Genomic DNA, 21,229 nt, shown 5'->3' with positions numbered 1-21,229 from the left:
ACGAGCTGTGTTTTGAAAGCCTTTCCTGCCCCTTCAGAGCCAGCACTGGAAGGGTTCTCAACAGCCAGCTCCACTCCAATATCTGCAGCAAGGTGCTAAGACAGGAATTCCAGTGAACACAAGTCTGTCTTGAAGGTATCACTGAAATCCTCCGTGCAAATTTTTCCTAATTTGGTCTCCTTTGGGTTGTCTTTTCCCTTCAGATCGAGCAAAAGGCATGGGAGTGAAAGCAGTGTAACTATAAAAACCCCTTCATTTATCAACCTAAACCCTTACCTCGCCCTCTACATACTGCTCTTTGCTCATCCACATTTCTGCATGCTTTCTGGGCCCACCTTCCAGATCTCAGCACACAGACAAAACATGCTCCACACTGCCCCTCTCTGCTTCCTGTGAAAGTCTTTACAAAGGCACAGAAGAATTCAGGCCAAAGATTAAGAAGAGCCAAGCCTATTTCTTCCTGTTAAAGATGAAAGCTATCTACAGCTGCCAAAGCACTTCCTCCATTTGTTTTTAGCCTACTGCAGGGACAGGAATCTTTTCCTGAGTAGTGTCTCTGGGAAGGACTAACTTATTGAATGACCAGCATCATTTCCTGTAGCCCTAAGGATTATTATCTCTTTCAAACTGTAGGGTCACACGAAGTTTGAAATGAGACTGTCAGGCTGCAGGTAAAGATAATGGAGTTGAAAGGTGGTACAATATAAAAGAGATCCCCTAACTCGGCATTTTTAATTGTGGGAGATGGGAAAGGCCTCCAAGCCAAGTAAAACAGGTCTGCATGAGTAGCATCTGTAATAACAGCTTGAAGAGCTGATCTAAAAATTGGCCTAAAATCTTCAGTCTACTATACACCTAACTAATATTATCCTAAAATAATTGGACAGAATGAGTAGAATCACAACTAATACCAAGACCTCACAGAAGACTCCAGAAGAATATTAGAATAGATTTACAGTGTAAAAAAACTGGTCAAGTGTTACTGTTCTTTCATTTTCTATTATTCCGAATAAACTGATACTTCACATTTAAAGAATGTGTTTGGCTTAATTTTATCTGACATCCTGCCTAAGTGCTTCACAATTTCATTCCCCTGATAGAATTCACAAAAAGCTTGTCTTCCACAACAAACTTGATAGAAGCCTTGTTGGAGCATCTTTTGGAATTGCAAGAGACAATAGCATGCTCGGCAAGCGCAGCACATGCACCCAGACAGCTGTCAGACACTATAACTCACTGCAGGCCTCATCCTGCCTTCAGTGAGCACTCACAATGCCACAGCTGAACAGCAGTGCTAGGTCTGTAGAATTACTAGAGAAACAAAGACAGGGCTCCTTTTCTCAGCCAACCAATTAGAACATTCAAAAAGCACTTTTCAAAAAGATCTATCACTACTGCCAAACTAAAATACTCTATTTTACTCTTCAGAGGTCAGCTCGGAAGTAGAGCTCTGTCACTCTGGGAGGTGGTTTTTTCTTCTCCTTTCTCCATCCAGATTTCACAGTGAGGTGAAACCTACTTGTCCTAATCCAGTAACAAACCAATGCAAGTTAACATTCTGCCTTAGGAGATGCATATCAAGTCTAACTTAAAATTTAAGCTCCATTGTGGCAGAAAAGAAAAAATTATTTTGTGGTCTAATCCAAGGAATACTAATTCATTTAAAAAACCTCTTACACGCAGAAAAAGGAGAGAATGCATGAGTAAGATTTGCCACGGGGGTAGCCTGAAGCCATATGCCAGCAAGTTACTTTGCTTGTATATTATGAGAATTTTTATCCATCTAATCAATAAGAAATGAGTAGTTACTATGGCGATTTCTACACTACAAGGTACTTGTGCTGCAGAAGAGTATGTTCTAGAAGGACAAATACACTTGCCACTCTGTTTTGTAAATTTTTGCACCTTTTACAGTGTTGCAGTACAGTGTGTAAGCTAGAGAACAGTGAGAAGGACAGGGTGAGAAGAATAAAATGAGTTAAAATAGAGTGGTGGTTGTAAAAGATGGCTTGGGAATTCTTAACCGACAATAATAAATGCCAGGTTAGAGGAATCCACAAACACTCAAACAAATCAAGCAGCAATTTTGCAGCTCTTTATTTGAAATCACGTATAATGAAACTAAGATTTCACTACTGCATTTCCTTTTGATTACCTTCCTCCAAGTTTAAACTAATGGAGCTAGAGAGCAGTCTCTCTTACACCGCCATCAATTCATACTAATACTGCTTTCAGAGAATAGCAACACACTGCAGTAGCCTGCTAACAATGAATGTATTCCCTTCGAGCACAATACTCAGTAACTTTGTAGGGACTGCTGACACAGAGAACAGGCATAAAAATTCACTCTCAAAATACAGAATACTGTAATAGGAGCACAGGGTTCTTCTAAAGGTTTGGAAATAATTGATCCCAATCATCGTTATGAAATACACTGAGAAAATACATATGTCTTCCGTAAAATATTTATCACAATTCCATTGCCTTATGTTTTGCATTTTGAATTCTTCCCCTAATTTTTCAAGATATTGTCCTTTTTCATGTAATAGAACAAATGCTGAGGAGAAGCCTAAACCCTACAGAGGCAGGCAGTTCCCTGTGATAGCTCAGACAGGAAGAGATGCCATGGTTGCATAGGGAGACAAATTAAAGCTCACCACAACTGAAGATGGGCCAATGATTGTAGCATAGACCTGTCAAAAAACATGGTTGGGAGAGAAGCCTAAATTAGCATGGGGACAACTTCAGATGGGAGAAGCAGCCACATATGAATGCAGGAGTCTAAGGATACTTTGAAGCCCCCACTAACTTCTAGAATCCATACATATATACTGTGAACTTATGAGTGGATATTTCTGACAAATAGATGCACCCAAGATATGTTTAGATTTTGATGCTCTTTTTCCAAATGAACAACGCTGAGAGCTGAAAGCTTGTGTGACTAAAGTTACGGGGCTTCTTTTCCACAGGATTCAGATGCAACTGTATTTTCACTCATATAACATTACTGACTCTAAAGTTACTTTCGAAAGAAACACTAATTCCTAAATCAGAAGGCTCTGAGTTTCACTGCAGTAACAAAGACATACCCCAAAACCTCACAGGTAGATTATAATTAAAAGAAGCAGTAAGTATAACCCACAATAACATGTAGGTTTAAAAGGGGTCTTTGAAGTAGGACAATGCCTTTGAAATATGAGAATTGAAGAAAGAGAGACCCTACATCAAAAGATTATAAGCTTAGGCAAATTTTGTAAAGGCTGGAAAGTTAAATGATAGTTGTCTATCACAGGCCAAGCAAACACTGAGGTAATGGATAAACATGCAGACAGAAATCCCAATCTCCAGCACTGCACAAAGGAAAAGTTGTTAAATTAGAGGGGCTGCCTAGTGAGCTTACCCTGCACACACCATGATGAAGGAGCATGCTAAGAGGCTGGGCTGCTTCTGAAGAAGACACTCAACCTTTACATTCTGCCTGCAGTTTATTGCATCACAGTAGTCAACATTTAGCCACTTGAAATTAAGACTGTGTTTGGGATACAGTTTTCTAGGACTCTGGAAAGGATTCACAATTGGACAAGTAGGGTGTTTAAAAGGGCTCTTTGTTTCTTCCTGACTGTGTTACCTCAACAGCTCACTCATCAAATGATTTCAAGTCCATTTCCTTATTAAAAAGGATCAGCTACATCACTTTTTCCACTGCAGAAAAAGGGCATGAAACACAAGAGGTAAACTGGCCTAGACACAGTCAACATCATAAAACTAGACTTGGAAAAGTTTTTATTCTCACCTCTTGGAAGTTTACTGAGGTCCATAAAGCCACAGAGCAATTCCTCAGAAAATACCACTTAACACAGCTACTAATATCATAGTTCATAAGTTATAGTATTTTCCTTCAGTTTGTTAGCTGGGTACAGGAAAAATTGTCCTTCTGAAATTAAAAAGGACATAGAAGGGAAGATTTCTCTTCTTTCTTCCAGAAAAACTTTAGGCTTGGATTTTAAAGGTCTATGTCTGTAGATGGAATACCACACATGAAGCCACTTCATTTAATACCTCCTTTAAGACAAACCTTCATCTGATGACATTTTAATTTGCACCAAATATTTTTGTGTCTACCTCCATACTGCTCATCCTAGACAGAGCTTTGTTGGAGCAAATTGTCCTTTTAGCCACATCTGCAGCCAAGGTTCTCTTTAAAGCAGTGAAAATGGAAAAAACATGTGGCCTGTAAAGAAACACAACAGGAACTGACTACACATCTAAGCTACTTCTTGAGAAGCAGCTTTTCCATGGAAGTGTTTCCAATAACAAATTTCAGCAAATTTCCATTTTGCTATTTAAAGGGCCTGGCACTGTGGTTTCAACAGATGTGCCATAACACCAACTGTTCACATCCCATGAAAACCAAGCCTTTTCAGAAAAGCAACTTCATTGTACTTCACTAAGAAAAGTGGTGCCTACTAGGAACTAGAAAAAGCAGGATTTTCCCCACAGAATGGTTAGATCTTAAAAGATCTGAAGCATATGAGCCACTCTTGGATCTCAAAGACAGTACAGCCACGATAGAGCATGTTCTGTGGTTATAAAACACCATGAGCTCTCCACTTTTCATGTTTTACACTCCCTATCCTCCAATTATCTAATTTCTACTTTGTAATGTCCTATTTATAGACTTGAGGCTCTTTTCTGATTACTGTATTGTCATCAGAAACAATTGCTTCTGCTTGCACTCCTTCCTTACCTCAGATTTATACTGCCCTTACAGCCTCTAGAAAAAACAGAACAGACCACCAATTAACAACCCAGTCCCACAAGAGATAACCCACAGTTTCACAGTGTGGTGAGGAGTTAGCAACACAGCTGTCATAAGCACCTTGCAAGATCAGAGGTCCAAGCAGAAGCAAAGACAATATTAAACATTACAATCAAATTAGAGCATGAAGGGATTTATCCTAGGATGGGTCACATTTAACAGTTTAATGGAAAGTAAGATCTTGCACTGTAAGAGTGTTTTTAAAAAAAATTATAAAAAATGAGGAATAAAAGCCCTTCACTGTGTCATAATGGCAGCAAGAGTAGTTAATTCTCGTCATTCTAGCTTTCTTCTCTGTCCTGCATGATTGCTTTCATCCTCTTGCTCCTACACAGGTTTGATTCCAAGTAGCCATGTGGACAAAGATCCCTTGTTAATACTTTTCTGAAAGATAGGTCTCAAACTACAAAAAAAAATGAAAATAAAACTGAGTAAATCCCACTGCATCTCTCTGGAGTTGGGAACACTAGCTAAAGGGAACAGAAACTGCATAGGCATCTTTGTCCTGGTGGAATGCAGTGTTACTGTAACTGGAGATACTGCTTTGCTAGGAGAAGGAAAGAGTCACATGAACATGGAAAAGGGGATATCACCACAGGGAGGTTCATTCAGCTACATAAAAAAAACATGCAGCTAAACCCTCTGCCTGCACATTTCAAGGAAACAGTAAGGGACCACGTTTTCTTCAAAAACTTAGTAACATTTCAGATAAAATTAAATGTCATTTGCAAGTGCTTTGCTTATACGCAAAACTATTGCAATGAGGCCATAGGCACTGGGAGGGAAGCAGAGAGAGCAGAAGGGTACTCACTTAGAAACAGGGCATGCATTTACACCTTGCTCTGGGGCAGGCAGAGATCCTGGCTAACCCCAGTGTTACCATAATCAAATGCATCCAGTAACAGCTTTGACACAATTTTGCACAGCCATGGAATAACATACACCTCTTCACGCCACAGACCTTCCATGTTGAAAAGACAGGGAGGATTCATCATTTGTACTCACCATATCCTTGTTTTCAATTGTCCTCCAGATGGGAAGCCTTCAGGAGACTCAAAAAGGACAAAGTCCCTTTAGAAGGGATTACCTTCCTCTCAGTTGCATTCAAGATACAAATGAATCCTCCAAAATCGGCCGACTTAGAAAATGGTGAACTACTGCTCAGTTTTCCCTTCTCCTTACTGTGGGACTATACATATTATGATTGACATCTTTCTGAGCCAGCCTTGACCAAAGGCATAGGAAAACTTCACAAAATAAACAGCTTCTGAATTCACATTTTCATTATCAACACAGGAGAACAGAAAACGTTCTTTTCAGGGTGGTCCACTTCATATCTAAGAGCCCAATAACACATATAAACACATAAGCACCTGACCTAATCTAATTCCCCAACTGCAACAGGAAGTTTATACCCTTCTGAGCTGCCAGTTCACTAAGTCCCTCCCTTCCTCCTTGCAGTTCCAGGAGCTCACCTGGTGGCAATTGGCAGCTCCTTGATTGAATTCAGCAGAAAACCAAGCAGCAGAGGTGAGGAAAGGAGGTGCTGTGCCTTGTTGCATAAACTCAGCTGTGTTGCCTTACTCCCCGATGAATGGCAATTCACATAACCTAACTGGAAAGAGCCAGATCAGGAAACTATTTCTATGCTTAACTGTTGAACTTGCATTTAGGGGATCATTACTGACTTGAAGCTCTCTTTTCTCTGTCACTGACTTCCACAATATGACAGGAAGGTTATCCGAGGCTATCTCTGTCCAGTGCATAACAGAACAAAACAGCAGAAACCTCCTCAGATTTGCCTGCACTTGGAAAGCATCCCAGGAAGGACAAACAGCAGAGGCTGAATTCTTCCCTGGTTTAAGTGGAACAAGTCTATTCAAAATAAGTGCACACAGCTGGAACAAGAGACTGTGAGACAATGATGAGAAAATGGATAGAGAACTGACCAAAGAGAGATGAATCCTTTCCCCAAGCAGAAAACAGCACCTCTGCCAGTTTTCCATTTTTTTCCCCCACGTCTTTCTATTTCCTTAATAGCTAAGAGGATAGGGATCCCACATGGTAATGACAGTGAAGACCTCTTTGGCCTTATCCACTTTGGGCTCTGACTGCATTCAAATATATCTGGAAAAAGGATTAACAAGGAATAACTAGTACTGCTGTATTTGGCTTGTGAGCAGAAGAAAAGAAATTGTATTAAATCACCATTTTAGAGGCAAGTCTGAGGCTTAAGAGATTTTTTTATCTGCAGTGACTTAGAGTCCCCACTTTTCTTTGGCAATTTTTACAAGATAGAAAGTTCTTTAGGGCTCCATAGCTTGCCTGAGTATCAAGTGATTCATCTAGTTTTCTATTTGTCTATATTCATATTTTCAGCCACAGTGAAGGAAAGATAATAGAGGCTGGATATAAAGAGCACAAACACAGCTGTCAGGCCATAGGTCCAGAATAGTCAGTCGTGGACAGTTTCCTATTCATACTGCGCTATGACTACAGCAGCATAGCAAGTGGACCCTCATGTTTGGGTAAACATGAGTTTTGCTAAAGATCAATGATCATTTCTGACACTCGTTAATTATATAAAGGACAGGGTATTGTGTGTCTCAGCCACCAGCTTCTCTGGTTCTGTTAGACTTTGATATTCTAATTATCTTTATTCATCTCTGCAAATAGACCACTCTTCATTCAGAGGCTACAGATTTTTGCTCAATTTCTTCATACACTTTAGTTTCAAGAGATGGGTCTGTCACTTATTGTGCTTAGTCTAACAAAATTTCTTTGTCTTGCAATTTACTGAACCAAGATTTAGCACTTGGTCTAACACCCTCAGTCTCACTGTGACAGCCGGTGCTGTTATCGTACAAGACCAAGTCTAGGCCAGGGCCCCCACTGTTTAGCAAACTACAAATGCAGATTTAAAAAGTGTTGTTATTCCTTCTCCTGAGCCTCTACCACCAAGCAGTCTTCCAATCTGTTACAAGCATGCCAGCATAAATGCTTGTTGAAGTGCTGTACACAATGGTAACTGCATCTCCGTTGCAGAGCACTGAACCAGAGCCAGGTGACCAAATGCAGGGAGCCTGGGAGAGAGCCTGGCAGCTGGACACGTGAGTCTCTGCGCCTCTTGGTTCACTTCTTAGGAGGCTGCGAGATCCAGTGTGACGTGCAGCAGAGCAATGATAAATAGAAACTACTTCAGAGGTTTCCAGAGCATGACAGGATCAGACCTGTTGCAACTCACAGCCAATCATAATGGTTACACACCTTCCTCAAATTCTTTGCAGCAAGAAAATGGCAACCCGTCAGGTTAGCTGACAGCCATGGGGACCGCTGTCTATCATTCCATGTATCAGTCTTGATTTGTTCAAGGTGACTGTCAAAGATTTATGCAGTATCCAAGATGATTCATTAATTGCTTTCCACAGGTTTTCATCATTAGTTGTCTGAGAAAAAGAACGTGTGAACAATCATCATCTAAATGAGCTGAACTAAAAAGCAATGTAGTTATTAGTAAAAGCAACAAAGTGTCACGATAAGACACTTATCTCATTTAGAACATGAGATTACATCAACCACCATACCATTTGCACCTAAAAACCAGCTATGTAATGTAGCTCAAGTCAGCATACATATAAATCACATTAGTCTGTCCACACAAAATGAAATTACCTGTGACTAATACTTACACAGATGAAACTGAGGAAAATTATTGGTAATGCAATATGAGCATCTCTTTGGGCTGCACTCAGTTTCTCACTGGTTTGGAAGTGAGGACAGTAAGAAAAATAGGACCCTTATGCTCAATAAGGCTGAAAGCTCAGTAAGCACACACAGTAAGAAATTATTTTGCCAAAAGACAAATTGTTCAATATTTTTCAAATATTGTTTTGCCCCCTGAAGGACAGTTATTTGGTTTGATACATATCCATGATCTCCAGGGAACTATGCAGAAACAAAGGTGCAGATAAAGACAGAGAGAGCAGTCATGAAGTCAGATGTCCTGTGGTACTGACGATGTGCTTTCAAGTCACAAAGTAACTAGTTCTAACAGCATTTTACTGAGTAGAGATAGACACACTTGAGAAGTAGAAAATTGGAGGTGACTGTGAAAAGGCAAAAAAAAGCAGTAACAATTTATCCCATTTGAGGATGTGGCTGAACATACAACCACATCCTCATAAAGACTTCAGGTAAGGGCTAACAGGTGTGTTTCCTAGAGGTGAGTATTTCAGGTAGAGGAACAGATACCAGTGGTTACAAAGATCTAATGCTTCCTGAACACACATCAGCACCACCATGGGAAATTGCTGTGTAAGGAGGGAGGATCCCCATCTAGTCATGCATTTCTGGGGATATTAGTGACTACCTTACAGTTGGTGATTAAAATATTACGCTTTTTCTACTTGCAGTTATTAAGAAAGAAGGTTCCCAGCCTCCTCATTTTAACACACAGAAAGTACAATTTGATGCCACATGTATTAGCCACATAAGGTAGCCTTAAGAAGCAAATACAGATGCTATGACCAATGCACATGATGCCAGAGACAAGGTCCATTTCAGCAGGCTTTTCTGAGTCTGAACTCTACTGAACAAATGAACGTACCAAACTGTCCAGAAAATAATTACCTCACACCTCTTCAAGCTGCACAGGCATTAATGTAAAGACAAGGAGAGATGACCAGGATGGGTTGAAATTTGTATCAATATCAAAATTAGTTCAAGCAGGAACTAGAAATCAGAACAGGTGACTGCTGCCATGTAAGACCTTTCTATGACCAGGAACAGAAAAAAATGTCCTAGAGCATCTGAGCTGGATAAACCATTTTTCAGTACTCTTCTGAACAAAACACAGTGAAATGGACTGCCTCGACAGAAACTGAGATGTAGATTGAGTACCAGCCAATAGTATATGTTTATAGGCAACAGCCTCATTCAGCCAAAGAATTATTTTTGGATATTTTTGTTGTTTAAGTGAGGAAGAGAGAAGCTACTGGCAGCCTGCCATTGTAATGTGATATATTGGCAGGAAAACACTTTGTGTTATATCACAACCATATGGTAGTTGGAAAGATTTTTTTCTATTAAGTTTCTGTAATAATCTGTTCCTATTTTTAATGCAGCCTTTCGGCATAAGACGAGCATGTTTGCTTCTCAGTTCTGTCACCAGAGTTGTTAATGTATGACTACACTTTTATACCTAATAATGGCAAATATTAAAACATTGCGTTTTCAGAGGTACAATTAGCTCTTCTGTTGTGAAAAGGTAAATGAGCCCACTGATGGAATGTAGCTTCTGTGAAGAGATAACCCTGGTTCCTGGTTTCCCATAGGATGGCACTCCATTTTTTTTTAATTATTTTTTTTTTAACTCTAATGGATGAGAATACTCAAGTAGATATGATTAAATGAGGTCTGGCTTTCTTTGGTAACAGAGGAAACAGGAAGACGTGTGGGAAGTTGACACATTTCTGTCCTCAGCAGCTCAGCTCCATTTTAGGAACAGCAAAAATAAATAGATTTCCTCAGGTATCTTCGTATTGCTAGTAGAAAGTCAGAGCAAGTGAATGCTACTGGCAACTGAATCTTTGATACATTCTTAGGACAGATTCCTTCTCTGGCCCAGCTGACTTTCTCCCTCAACATGTCTAGAAATCAGCAGGTAGAAACATTAGAAAATTTAATTTTTTTTAGATTTGTATGTCTGCACTTTGACTTTCCTGTTTGGATAAGTCTTTTATCAGTATTAGAGCACAAACGAGCTCTTGTCATAAGAACACTCCCCAGAATACAGTAGCAACATGTTTTTTACTATTCTGCTCATGTTTCCAACTTTTGCAGTCTTCTATCTTTGCAACACAAAAATAAATAAAACTACACAGAAGTTCTTTTCCATTACCAGTAATCCAAACACCACCACAATCACTTTTGCAATCACCTTTTTTTGCCAAGGAAGCTGAAATACAAGATAAGGCACAGAGGTACTTATCTAACAAAGCTTTTTCCGGCACAGCAAATAAATTTCCATTAAGGGTTCCTGAGGCAGATGCCTGCAGGATCCTAGTTCAGACCGCATGGAACCCCTGCATCTTGCCCTTGCCCAGACATGTCTGCTTGTACTCCCAGGAGTGCATAAAGCAGTGGATGAGTAGCTGGATTATGACTCGTCATGGAAGTTCTTTGGCTCTGTATGGCTACGCTGAAGTGCAGTAATGAATTAAATAATGCCCCAAACACTTCCAGGTAGCTAAATGTGAACATCTTTGGACTTAGGCAGACAGGATAGTTTCTGGCATGTTTCCAGGCCATGTGAAAGAGTACTCTGCCCTACAGTCCCAGGGTGGGTGTTAGAGCTGTGATGTCCCAGGAGCTCCCTAACACGTGGAGGCCTAGAGAGTTTCCAAGGGTGATAATTTGCTGTTCTGTGTTGGCAGTCCTCAAGGCCTTGATATTTTCAAAATTTCTAAGAGATTTAATTTAGTAGGAAATGTGTGAACTAAGCAATTCCCATTGATTTCAACTCTGAGCTTATGTCAAGAATGAGTTGCACTCCATGAATGAAAGCAACTAAGTCTGGCCTACACTTGAATTTGCCCCAAGTCCTTCATGCTATTGTTATGATTTGGACGCCCACAAAAACCAGATAACAACAGAAGTACTGAACTCTGGAATAAAAACCCATAGGGAGAAGTTTGTAGGAAAATGATAGAAACTTCAGCTGCTGTGACTTGCATGATGGCAGCGCTGAAGTTTCTGCATGAAACATTACCAGGGCAGGTGCAAATATTAGACTGTTTCAACTAGTGGTCCATAACTTAACTACATGTTAAAATTCAATTTTCTCTACTTTCATATACTTTATTGCACTTCTTGGTACATAACAACCTAAGAGATTTCCCTTTATGGCATCGAGCATATGAATGTTATAAAAAATGTTTACAGCAAAATATCCTCAAGAATTATTTACATTACTGCCAGCTCTTTTGAGACACTTCGACTAACCCTGTCTTTCGAGATTTTCTTTGTTAAAAATGTCCGTGCCCCTTGATAAAGCCCTTCACACTTTAGCCAGAGAAACCACATTTTGCTAATATGATGTATTTTTGACTGACAGCATAGTTTTCAGCCTTAAAAAATATCCATATGCAGTAGTCAAAACATAGCGTGCTTGCAGCCCCTTGGAATCTTAATTCCAAGTCTGTCTAACTTCCTGTCAAAACTTACAGAGTAAGCAGTAATCAGAAAGATCTACTGTGAGAAAGAGCCAGTGTTGCAGGATCCAGTGAGACAAAAGCAAAGGAGGTTATCTTCTGATTTTATGCAGCAGAATTGCGAAACAAACAGTTCAGCCTCAAAGCAATGAATCTGAATTGGTCATGGTAGAGCTCAATGGAGAATAGATACACTTGGAAAAGTAAATGAGAGATGAAAGAAAGACTTGACTGTAATTTACATTTGTTAATATGGAAATTATGAAAATAAGTAAATGCTTTTAAAAAGACATTAATGGAATTCACCCAGATTTACAGGTGGAATTTGATTCTGTCATTCTTTCTTATATATGATCCAACAGAACTCAAGCTGCCTAAAGAAGTACCATTATTACAGTAACACTGATGTCTGCTCTGCCTAGTCATGAACAGCCACTCTGGCAGTGCATGGGGGTGCAGCAGTAAGTGACCTAGGAGCACAGGCCTCCTCTGCCTTAACTACCAAGAATATCTTCAGGCCAGGATCCCTTGCTTAAAGCTTTGTATTCTGCAGACCTCATTACCAGCTCTTTCCAAACCTTTGCTTGCAAGTCAGCCATAAATAACATGGAGAGTTTGCAACTGCTCCTGTTGAGATCAGTGGTGAAATTTGCTTAAACTTTGCTGCTTCTGGGTATGTAATGGTATGTGGGGTGTGGGTGCACTCCAGAATGGCTACAGCAGTATAGCAGCTCATGACTCTCACTGAAGACCTCTGGAGGTGGAAACTGGCTTCTCTAGTCCAGGTCACAGGTATAAAGGGAAATACAAGCCCACTTCATTCCAGAGGTAGCCAAATCAAGACACGGTCACTCAAAATGTCCCTGAGCACACATGCGCAAGGGAAGGGAGCAGGTAGCACACATGCACAGGGGAAGGAAGCAGGTCTGGAGACAGCAGGATAGCATGGCAGCATGCTTGTCTGCACAAGAGACAAGACAGATTTGTTCAAAACCAACTTGTACTATGCCTAAGAGCAACTAATTCCCTCGTGTTCATTACATTCTCTCTCCTCTTAATGTGAAAATGATCATTCTGACCTGCAGAAAAATGTTTAATTATTACTCAGTTTCATGGTCACAGCATCAAGTTTTTTCAAAGATGCCTTACAAACTGAGGAAAAAAAAAAAAAAAGCCCTGTTACCTAGGAGCCTATTGAAATTCTTCAAGTCTCTAGGCATGCATTATGTATTCACCAAGTTTGCTGCTGGTGATGTAAGTTAGAAATTCTCCTGCTGGTTTTGATTACAGCTGCAGAGTCACAGATTTGAACACCAGTAGACAATCATTCTTCTGAGCCTGCACATAAATATAAAATGTTTCCTTTTTCCTTATCTCATAAACCTTCCACTATGATTACTTCAAAATGAATTCCTGTTTTCTTCAGATTTTCTCCACTTATCGTGTTACAATTAACAAAATGTATTCCATCCAACAAAGCTATGTTATTTGCATATTCAAAGGTCACCATACAGGTTAAAGTTATTTAACTATGAAAGAGATGATAATTTCACAATCTTTTCTAATGCAGATAAAATACAAAATTACCTCTGGGTTTTTAATTTGCACATTTACAGACACATGATAAAGAGTTTTATGATAATGGTATAAGCAGCATAACGAACTTTCAATTAGGCTGTGACAGCTCTTCCCTCTAGTCTTTGCATTGTTGTTTTATTATTTAAAACACTGTCATCTCTTTAAGGGAGCAACAAAGAATATTACTTACTGCACCCATACTTTGGAACCAAAGTGGCATCTTTTCCCAGGAGCGCTGCTGCAGCGTCAGCTCTCGTGTGCACTACGTGACATGGAGCTGCTCCTTGCCAAGCAGGGTGGGAAAGAGATGGGATCAGGTAAATTAGATCTACAGACCGTCAGGTTGTATGGGTATTCCAACTACTGAACAGTCCAGATCATCAGGGCAGAGCAGTGATAAATTGAAAAGAAAAGTCCTGTTTATTGCTGTACACGCTTGTGGGGTTTTTAACTTAATTTCATATTGAAATTGTACAAACACAATAAAAATCCTGGACATTAGATTTAAATTAGTCCTGGAAAAAGCAATGCTGACTGGATTTCCTATGGAATAGTAACAAAGTGAAATTCTGCCCCCATCTAAAAAATCTTGGCCTACCTTACAGAAAATTAGATACCTCAGCACAACACTTCACCCACCTCAGGTAAACCAGTGCAGCTGAGTGAAATCCACTGCAAAGTTACCCTTTTCTCAGTTAACAAAATCCAATCCAATCTATTAAAATTAACAAGCAGAGGACAAACAGTTCTTAGTATTATGAATTACAACAAAGTCAGTTGCTGTTCCTATTTGTGTTGAAAGCCAACCCTAACAAAGTCGTATGTTAAAGTCATGTTTTTAAAAAAACTTCTTATCTCTCTGTTGCTATAACAGAATTCACAATATGGCTAAATTTTTGTGCATAAATGTCTGTAAAATATACAGGAACAATGGAACTAACAAGTTGCTTTCAGTAAGATTTTCATCCTGAAAATCTTGTCTCTAGTTAGTGCTTTACTGCAGAAAGCACCTCAAAGCCAAACTCTAGCTGCTGATATAAAGGAAGAAAAGAGCAGTGAAAAGTGGTTTGCTATCAATGTACAATTTGAAGCATGAGATTTCACATAGCTTAAGGAGTTAGAAGTACTATTGATCATAAAACTATTCAGCACCTTTAAAATGTCCTGCTGCAATATTAGTCTAGGTAATCTCCCTTGACAATGAATTTAGCAGATTTACCAGACACTGAATAAAGGTAGTATTTCTGTTTATTGGATCCATATTTATTCTCTTTAATATCACTCAGTTCACATATTCTAAGTAAGAACAAAGGAGGATTTGTTTGCACTACACATTTGTGATCCTGATGCAGATTTTTAATTCAGCAAATTCTTTGTCCTATTTCCTTGCCCTGCTGCACGATGGTATGCCTCTTCAGCTTAAGCAAAGTAGTAATAATAATAATAATAATAATAATGAAAATGAATTGCAGGAGGCACCAGAAGCTGACACTGAATCCTCTTTTAAGATACCTGCTCCTTAGTACCATTTTCTCCTTCTTGAAATATGAAAGACTCTTTGAATTACACTAGAAAATGACTTGTGTGTCTAAGTGGTGCAATAAAAAAGCACCCACTCTTCTCCAAACTGTTTACCAGCCTACACTGAAGAGTAACCAAGGCTACTGGATGGAACTTAAAGAAAATCTGCTAATGGGTGATTTGACAAAGGAATTGAACTTTGAGGCCAGTGCTGCAGAAATTCATGCCAGATTCAGAAATATTTTGGCTTTAGCAAAAGGAAAGAACACACGAGAAAACAAGCCTTGTGTGATCATACTATGCAAATATTTGCATCCCTTGCTGCCACCATTTTCTTGGCCTACTAGCTTGGACACCCATTAACCAATGTTAGTTAAACCTGGCACAGCAACAGCAACTGAACAGAAAAATTCCTACCAGTTCCATGAAATCAAGCAGCAAGCTGAAGGAAGGAGATCCTGTTAGTGCACTCCCTGAGGGGGAACCTCTGACATGGGCTCCACTGGGAGGTACCAACAGCTGCACATCAGCAAGAGTAGTTGTGTTGCTTCTATCACAACTCACAGTGTGTTTGACAGCAAAACCCAGAGCAATGAGTCCTCTGCCACTCTCAAGATGGAAATCAACACAAAGGAAATAAAAGCCAATTCTTCCGAGTGCTTCACCACCCCATGTGGAGAAGGATGGAGAGAATCCCAGCTCCTTGCTGCTGGATGTAGCCAGTAGTGGATGATGAAGGAAAGGCATTTTAGTCATCACTCTAACTTAACTCAGAAGGAAAATTCTTATCCTGCCCCCATTCATGATCAGCCAAAGAGATGTGACTCAGAGGTGTCTTACCGACACAGAATGTCCACAGAGCTCAGCTCATGTGTTACTCCTTGCTCAAGCCACTGCATCACCCAACAGCTGGTCCTGATCAGGTACTATCTGCACACCAAACTGCAGCATATTTTCCAGCAAAGAAAATAAGAAATAAGTAAAAAGAAATTTTTATCTTTTGATGCACTTTTTTGAAGTACTTATAGGTACTTCAAAAAAGTATAGTACTCTCTGTACCTTATAAGTACCTCTGAATTTCAGCTACTTTCACATTTATTTCAATCGTCTGCCTTCAGGTCATTTGATGAATCTTAGGAAGATATTGGAACACTTTACAAATTTATTTTTCTCTTGTAATAGAGCCACTCTTCTTTTTTGTCATAACTTCACTTGAACATTTTTACCAACACAAAAGAAAGACAGAAGAGCCCTGTATTGAAGTGCTCTGCTTGTGTTACAGAACTATACTCTCACCTTTCCTAACCTGACTGCATATCAGTGCTGCAGAGCTGGATGCAGGAGGGCACAAAGCATTAGCTTAGGACAGGCTTATTAGACACTGAGGACTTAGGGCCTGGCTGTACCCAGAGACTCACAGCTTGAAAAGGAACCAAAACGCAAAAAACTCCTGCCAGCTGCACTCAAAAGAAAATTTCCCAGAAAAATATAATTCTCAGTGAGAAAGAGGGTAAAAAGTTCTTGGCCAAAAGCAGAGTTCCTTCGTTCTAATACGGAGACTATGGTTGCAAGTTCCTCCCATTTCTTACCACCTTAGAACAGTGAGTGGTTTGGCATGTGCCCAGGAGTTAAATGATGGCAATATGGAGCTGCTAAAAGGCTCCAGACATTAACTTTGTAAGAAAGAAAAGAGTAGAGGATAGAGTGTTTTGCTTCCAACTTTTACTAGCATTATTCCTTAGAGAGAAGGAGTAGTCTTTCTTTTTTGGAGTGTGCATGGAAGAATAAGTAGAAGGTAGTGTGAGTCAGATCAGATCAAGATCTTTCTTGCCAAGCTTTCCACTGAGTTTTGCATGACATTGCAAATGATATTCCTCTTGGCCCTCAGTTTCTCAGCTGTAAAAAGACATCTTATTTCATGGAAGCTGAAAAGGTGGCTGTTGTTTAGTGTGGGTCCTTATAAATAAGCATCAGGGAGTGGGAGGTTCTGGTCAGATAACCAATGATGAAAAGCACACATTATCATGTTTCGGTGCTGAGAATGTGTTATTTCTCAAGAAACCACTAGAGCTTAAAATTCTCCAAAGTCTAAATTCCAATTAAGTATGAAAGTTTAGAATTTTAAAGATTCTTGTGGATACAAAACATTCTGAAAAGTAACTTTTTAAAGTGGAAAATCACTAATTCAGAGAGGAGGGTTTTAATGGGGGGGAAAAAGAGGATGTCTTTGTCTGTCTTCAGAGGTTCCTTATGCTGCGCTATACTGGGAACAACTCAGGACAGAAGGAAGTTTTTAGTTCCTTTTCCATACTGTGGTAAGAACTACCTAGAAGTCCTCAGAGTCCTCTCAGAGTACTCAGCATGAAGACAGGAATATCATGAACCCTGGTTGCAAGGGTCCTTGGAGCAATGATATCAGATCACCAGAAGATTTTCAGTAGCACAAGCAAAACAACTGGTATGCAGCTTTTTGTCCAGAAACCTGGCATTTTGCTTCAAGTTTCCTGAAATCCAAATATTTTCCATTAAATATTAATATATGAGTAAATTTATACTGTCTGATGAAATCTATTTAAATAAGAAATGGCTTGCTATTGATTCTCATTCATCTCTCCTTGGAGGAGGGAATGGACCATAAAAATGCTGTGGTAACGTTACAGCAGGGGGCTAAGGTGAAGAGAGGGATCTGGGGGGAACTGAATCAATGTCTTTACCCCGAGGGTTAGGAGGAGCCCCATGCTCTCCAGATAGTAACATTTCTGGTGTACACTACACAGATCCATTTGATTTGTGCCCTAAAGTCCCTTTTAATTTCCCTGGTGCTCTTCTTTTCAGTCTCATCACTGCCAGCCGTGAGTATCAGCAGTGGGTAATAATCAGAGGGCTGAATCAGCCCAGGGAGACTCGCAGTAATATCTTGTACCCAGGCCCCAGGGAGGCAGCAGACCTCCCTGTGGGATGGGTCTGGGTGACACTTGGGGCCCTCTGTTCCCCTCAGAAGGGAGTCACCCACTACAAGTGCCCTTCTTTTAATGTCAGAGCTGGTGATCCAGCTGACAGATGAAGGGAAATTGGGAGGCTCACTGGGCAGATCATTTTCTTCCACCTCATCTGGCTGACCCTCTAGATCCAGGGCCTCATCCCTATTCTGAAGTGGCACCTGGGCAGGTGACAGGGGTTGGGAGGAGTTTTTATTACCTCCGTGAGTAGGGACCCATTTCCACTCCCCTTCTTCCGCCAAATGTTCTGCTATTGCCTGACAGTGGGAGGCATGGGAGTCCTCTGGCTCCTGGTGGGCCTCCCTCAAGGATGGAAGGGCAGAACTTCACCCATCTACTTCCCTTTCACTTTCCCTAATATCCCTTAGTCTTTCAGCTTCCTCCCTAAGCTCGGCCACCAGTGAGAGATCATTCACCTCAGATCTCACCACAGGCAGGCTTCTTCTGCAATGCCCCCTGGTAATGCTGATAACCTCAAAACACTCTGCACAGGAAGGGGTCCTTAGCACATTATACAAGAACAGTAAAGGTTCTAACTTTTACTACCTTTTATTTCTTCTTTTCAAACTCTTAGAAAGTGTAAATCAAGAGTGATTTAAACACGGAGGTAGTTTGGCAGTATTGTGTCACTCAGTACTTGCATTTACAGGTGACAGAATCTTCCTCTCAACTTCTAGCCAGTTAATCTCTTCTATTACTAAAAGAATTTTAATTTTTAAAAAATTTCATTATATATATACCAACTTCCACGTACAATTTCTGAAAAAGCCCTAATTATCCATATAGCTTTCAGGGATAGCACAAATCAGAAAGTCCTCTTTGTTTCAATTCTTGTTTATTTGTTCCCATGCCATAGGTCACACTTAGATATGTACACTTCAATTCTCCTTTAATCAAAAACATCTCTTTAAGGCATGCTGCATGACCAAATAGTCAGAAAAGCAGGCTGATGCCTAGAAATCATTATGTGCTATCATTTTTCCCATGAAAATAAGTAGGAGCAAAGGTTGTTTCCTGTATTTGAAGCTGATAATATCTAATGAGCATACTCAGCAACAGGCACTGATAACCACAATCTTTATCACACAATAAAATTCTATATCAAGAGAGCCCAGGGAAAGCACATAATTTCTTTCTACATGAACTAGTATGTGCTAGATAAAAATAATGTTTAAAAGCATTAGGAAACTTTGCTTTCAGGTGCTGCATTTTGCCTTTATGATTGAGCCTTCTGAAGGGAAATTCCTGGAGTGAATCTGGCTGAACTTAGCTAACTGAAATGATTACTTGAAACCTATTTGTCACTGAGGGGTTCAGATCCCATCAGTACATGCTGTATTCACTCTGGGGTGACCTCAGCACTAAACTCTCCCTACGATAGCACTGCATCTCCTAGATTGAGTTTGGTTATTCCTTTGCAGTTGATATGCCTTTTTGTGGGCTGGATTAATACTGCTCCATGGGGCAATGCTGCTTGGCAGTATTCAAGAATGATGATATGTACTGGGTTTTAACCCTATACTACCTACCTTGCAGCTGGAGCTTTGTCTCACAGCAGGATCACAGAAGAAATTCTTTCAGAAATTGGTTCTGTGATTCCCGTGGATGATCCTTTAGTTTCCAGATCTACTTCATCTTTCACCTTTCAGAATGACATCTCAATTGACTCTCTGATAGATGGCACAAAGCATCCCTTCAGTTCCCTCCATGGCAATCACATACCTTGTTGTATTGGAGGCTGTCTGGGGGAGAAAAGCATTTTCCAAATGTACTGGCTCTGCCTTCTTACTACCTACAGAGTGGGTGAGTACAGAGGGGAACTGATTTCTTGAACTTTTATTCTACCACACCAGTTGCCTGAGCTTGATATTTTTGCACATTTTGCGCTCAGTACGTTATCATGGAAGAACCAGCTCAAAGGAGAGAAGAAGAAAAGGAATGTTGTGGGGGTTTTATCATTAAAACAGACCTTTTTAAAAGAAATAAAAATATCTCTAGTGACTCTTGCAGAAGAAGGGTGGGACTCATCTGTCTAGTACTGTTAAATCAACATAACAGGACATAAAGTTTAGATGTCTACTCTGCTGAAAGAGAAGATAAATCTATCCAAATGTCAGGGCTGAGTGCACTTCTACACAAAAGGAAGGCAGTGCATCGCTCATCAGGGAAGGTGGTAATTCACAGAATAAGGCTGGGACTAGCCCATTCTAAGGTGAAGTGCCTATGGTGCCCAATGAGAAACTGCTCCTCTTCCCTTTGTGTAAATGAAAGCTTCACAGAAAACCCCAAAAATGGAAATCTAGACTAAACTCCATTGACTCTATGTCCTGAACTGTAGCAATATCATTATAAAAACAAGAAATGGCTCTGGTAGTGCAAAACACAAAGAAACATCCATGCAGTAGCAATTAATAAGTTGGTTTTTTTCTTAAAATATTTTCCCAGGAATGTTTCAACAAGATATTATAATGACTATTTCCCACAGATTAAAAATGCTTTAGAATACCCAAAAGGAAAAAAAAAAAGTCCTTCCAAATAAAATAATGAAAAATGTAAACAGGAGCAAAGGAAATATTAATCCTGGTAAGAATAGTCTCTTACATGTTTGGTTAGGCACAGCTGGTGAAGAACTGCAAAATTACCTGCATCGAACAATGCTGGCTCTGCCTCTTACCAGCAGGATGGTTTTGTACAAGTCATCAACATGGCAAATTCACCCTGCAAAAAATCAGGACAGCAATAACCCACACTGCCTATTTCATATCCAACAGAAGTGTCATCCTGTTCCTCTCAGGAGAGCAGCTTCCTTCTTCTAAACAATGCTGTGTCTCTCTTTTATATCTCCTGGGCCTTTTTGAATTGTCAGCTGTGAATCTGACTCCAGGCTGACTTAGGGAGTTAGGAATCTATTCCCAAGAGAGATGTTTGCCCCCTCGGTGTTCTCAAGCAGCTCAGCTATCCTCTTAAAAATCTTAGTGTGTCCTAGAATGATGATGGAATGGTGGGAAACCACGTGCACCTGTGAGTGTTAATGCCCAAACCAGCATTGGCAGGACAAGTGCTGCAGGGTTTCCAGTGCAGCTTCTTCTGAGAATCATCTT

General features: G+C 40.0%; 1 protein-coding gene across 1 annotated transcript in view; it reads right to left on the bottom strand.

Moving 5' to 3' along the window:
• CABCOCO1 (ciliary associated calcium binding coiled-coil 1) overlaps positions 1 to 21,229 on the bottom strand; it is a 189,804-nt gene that overhangs the window by 123,315 nt on the left and 45,260 nt on the right. The window lies entirely within an intron of this gene.

Source organism: Chamaea fasciata, unplaced genomic scaffold (genome assembly GCF_029207755.1).
Source record: "Chamaea fasciata isolate MVZ Bird 193981 ecotype frontalis unplaced genomic scaffold, bChaFas1.0.hap1 SCAF_9, whole genome shotgun sequence".
Lineage (NCBI taxonomy): Eukaryota > Metazoa > Chordata > Aves > Passeriformes > Sylviidae > Chamaea > Chamaea fasciata.
The sequence above is the reverse complement of the archived record's forward strand: the minus strand, read 5'-3'. Positions and strand labels throughout refer to the sequence as shown.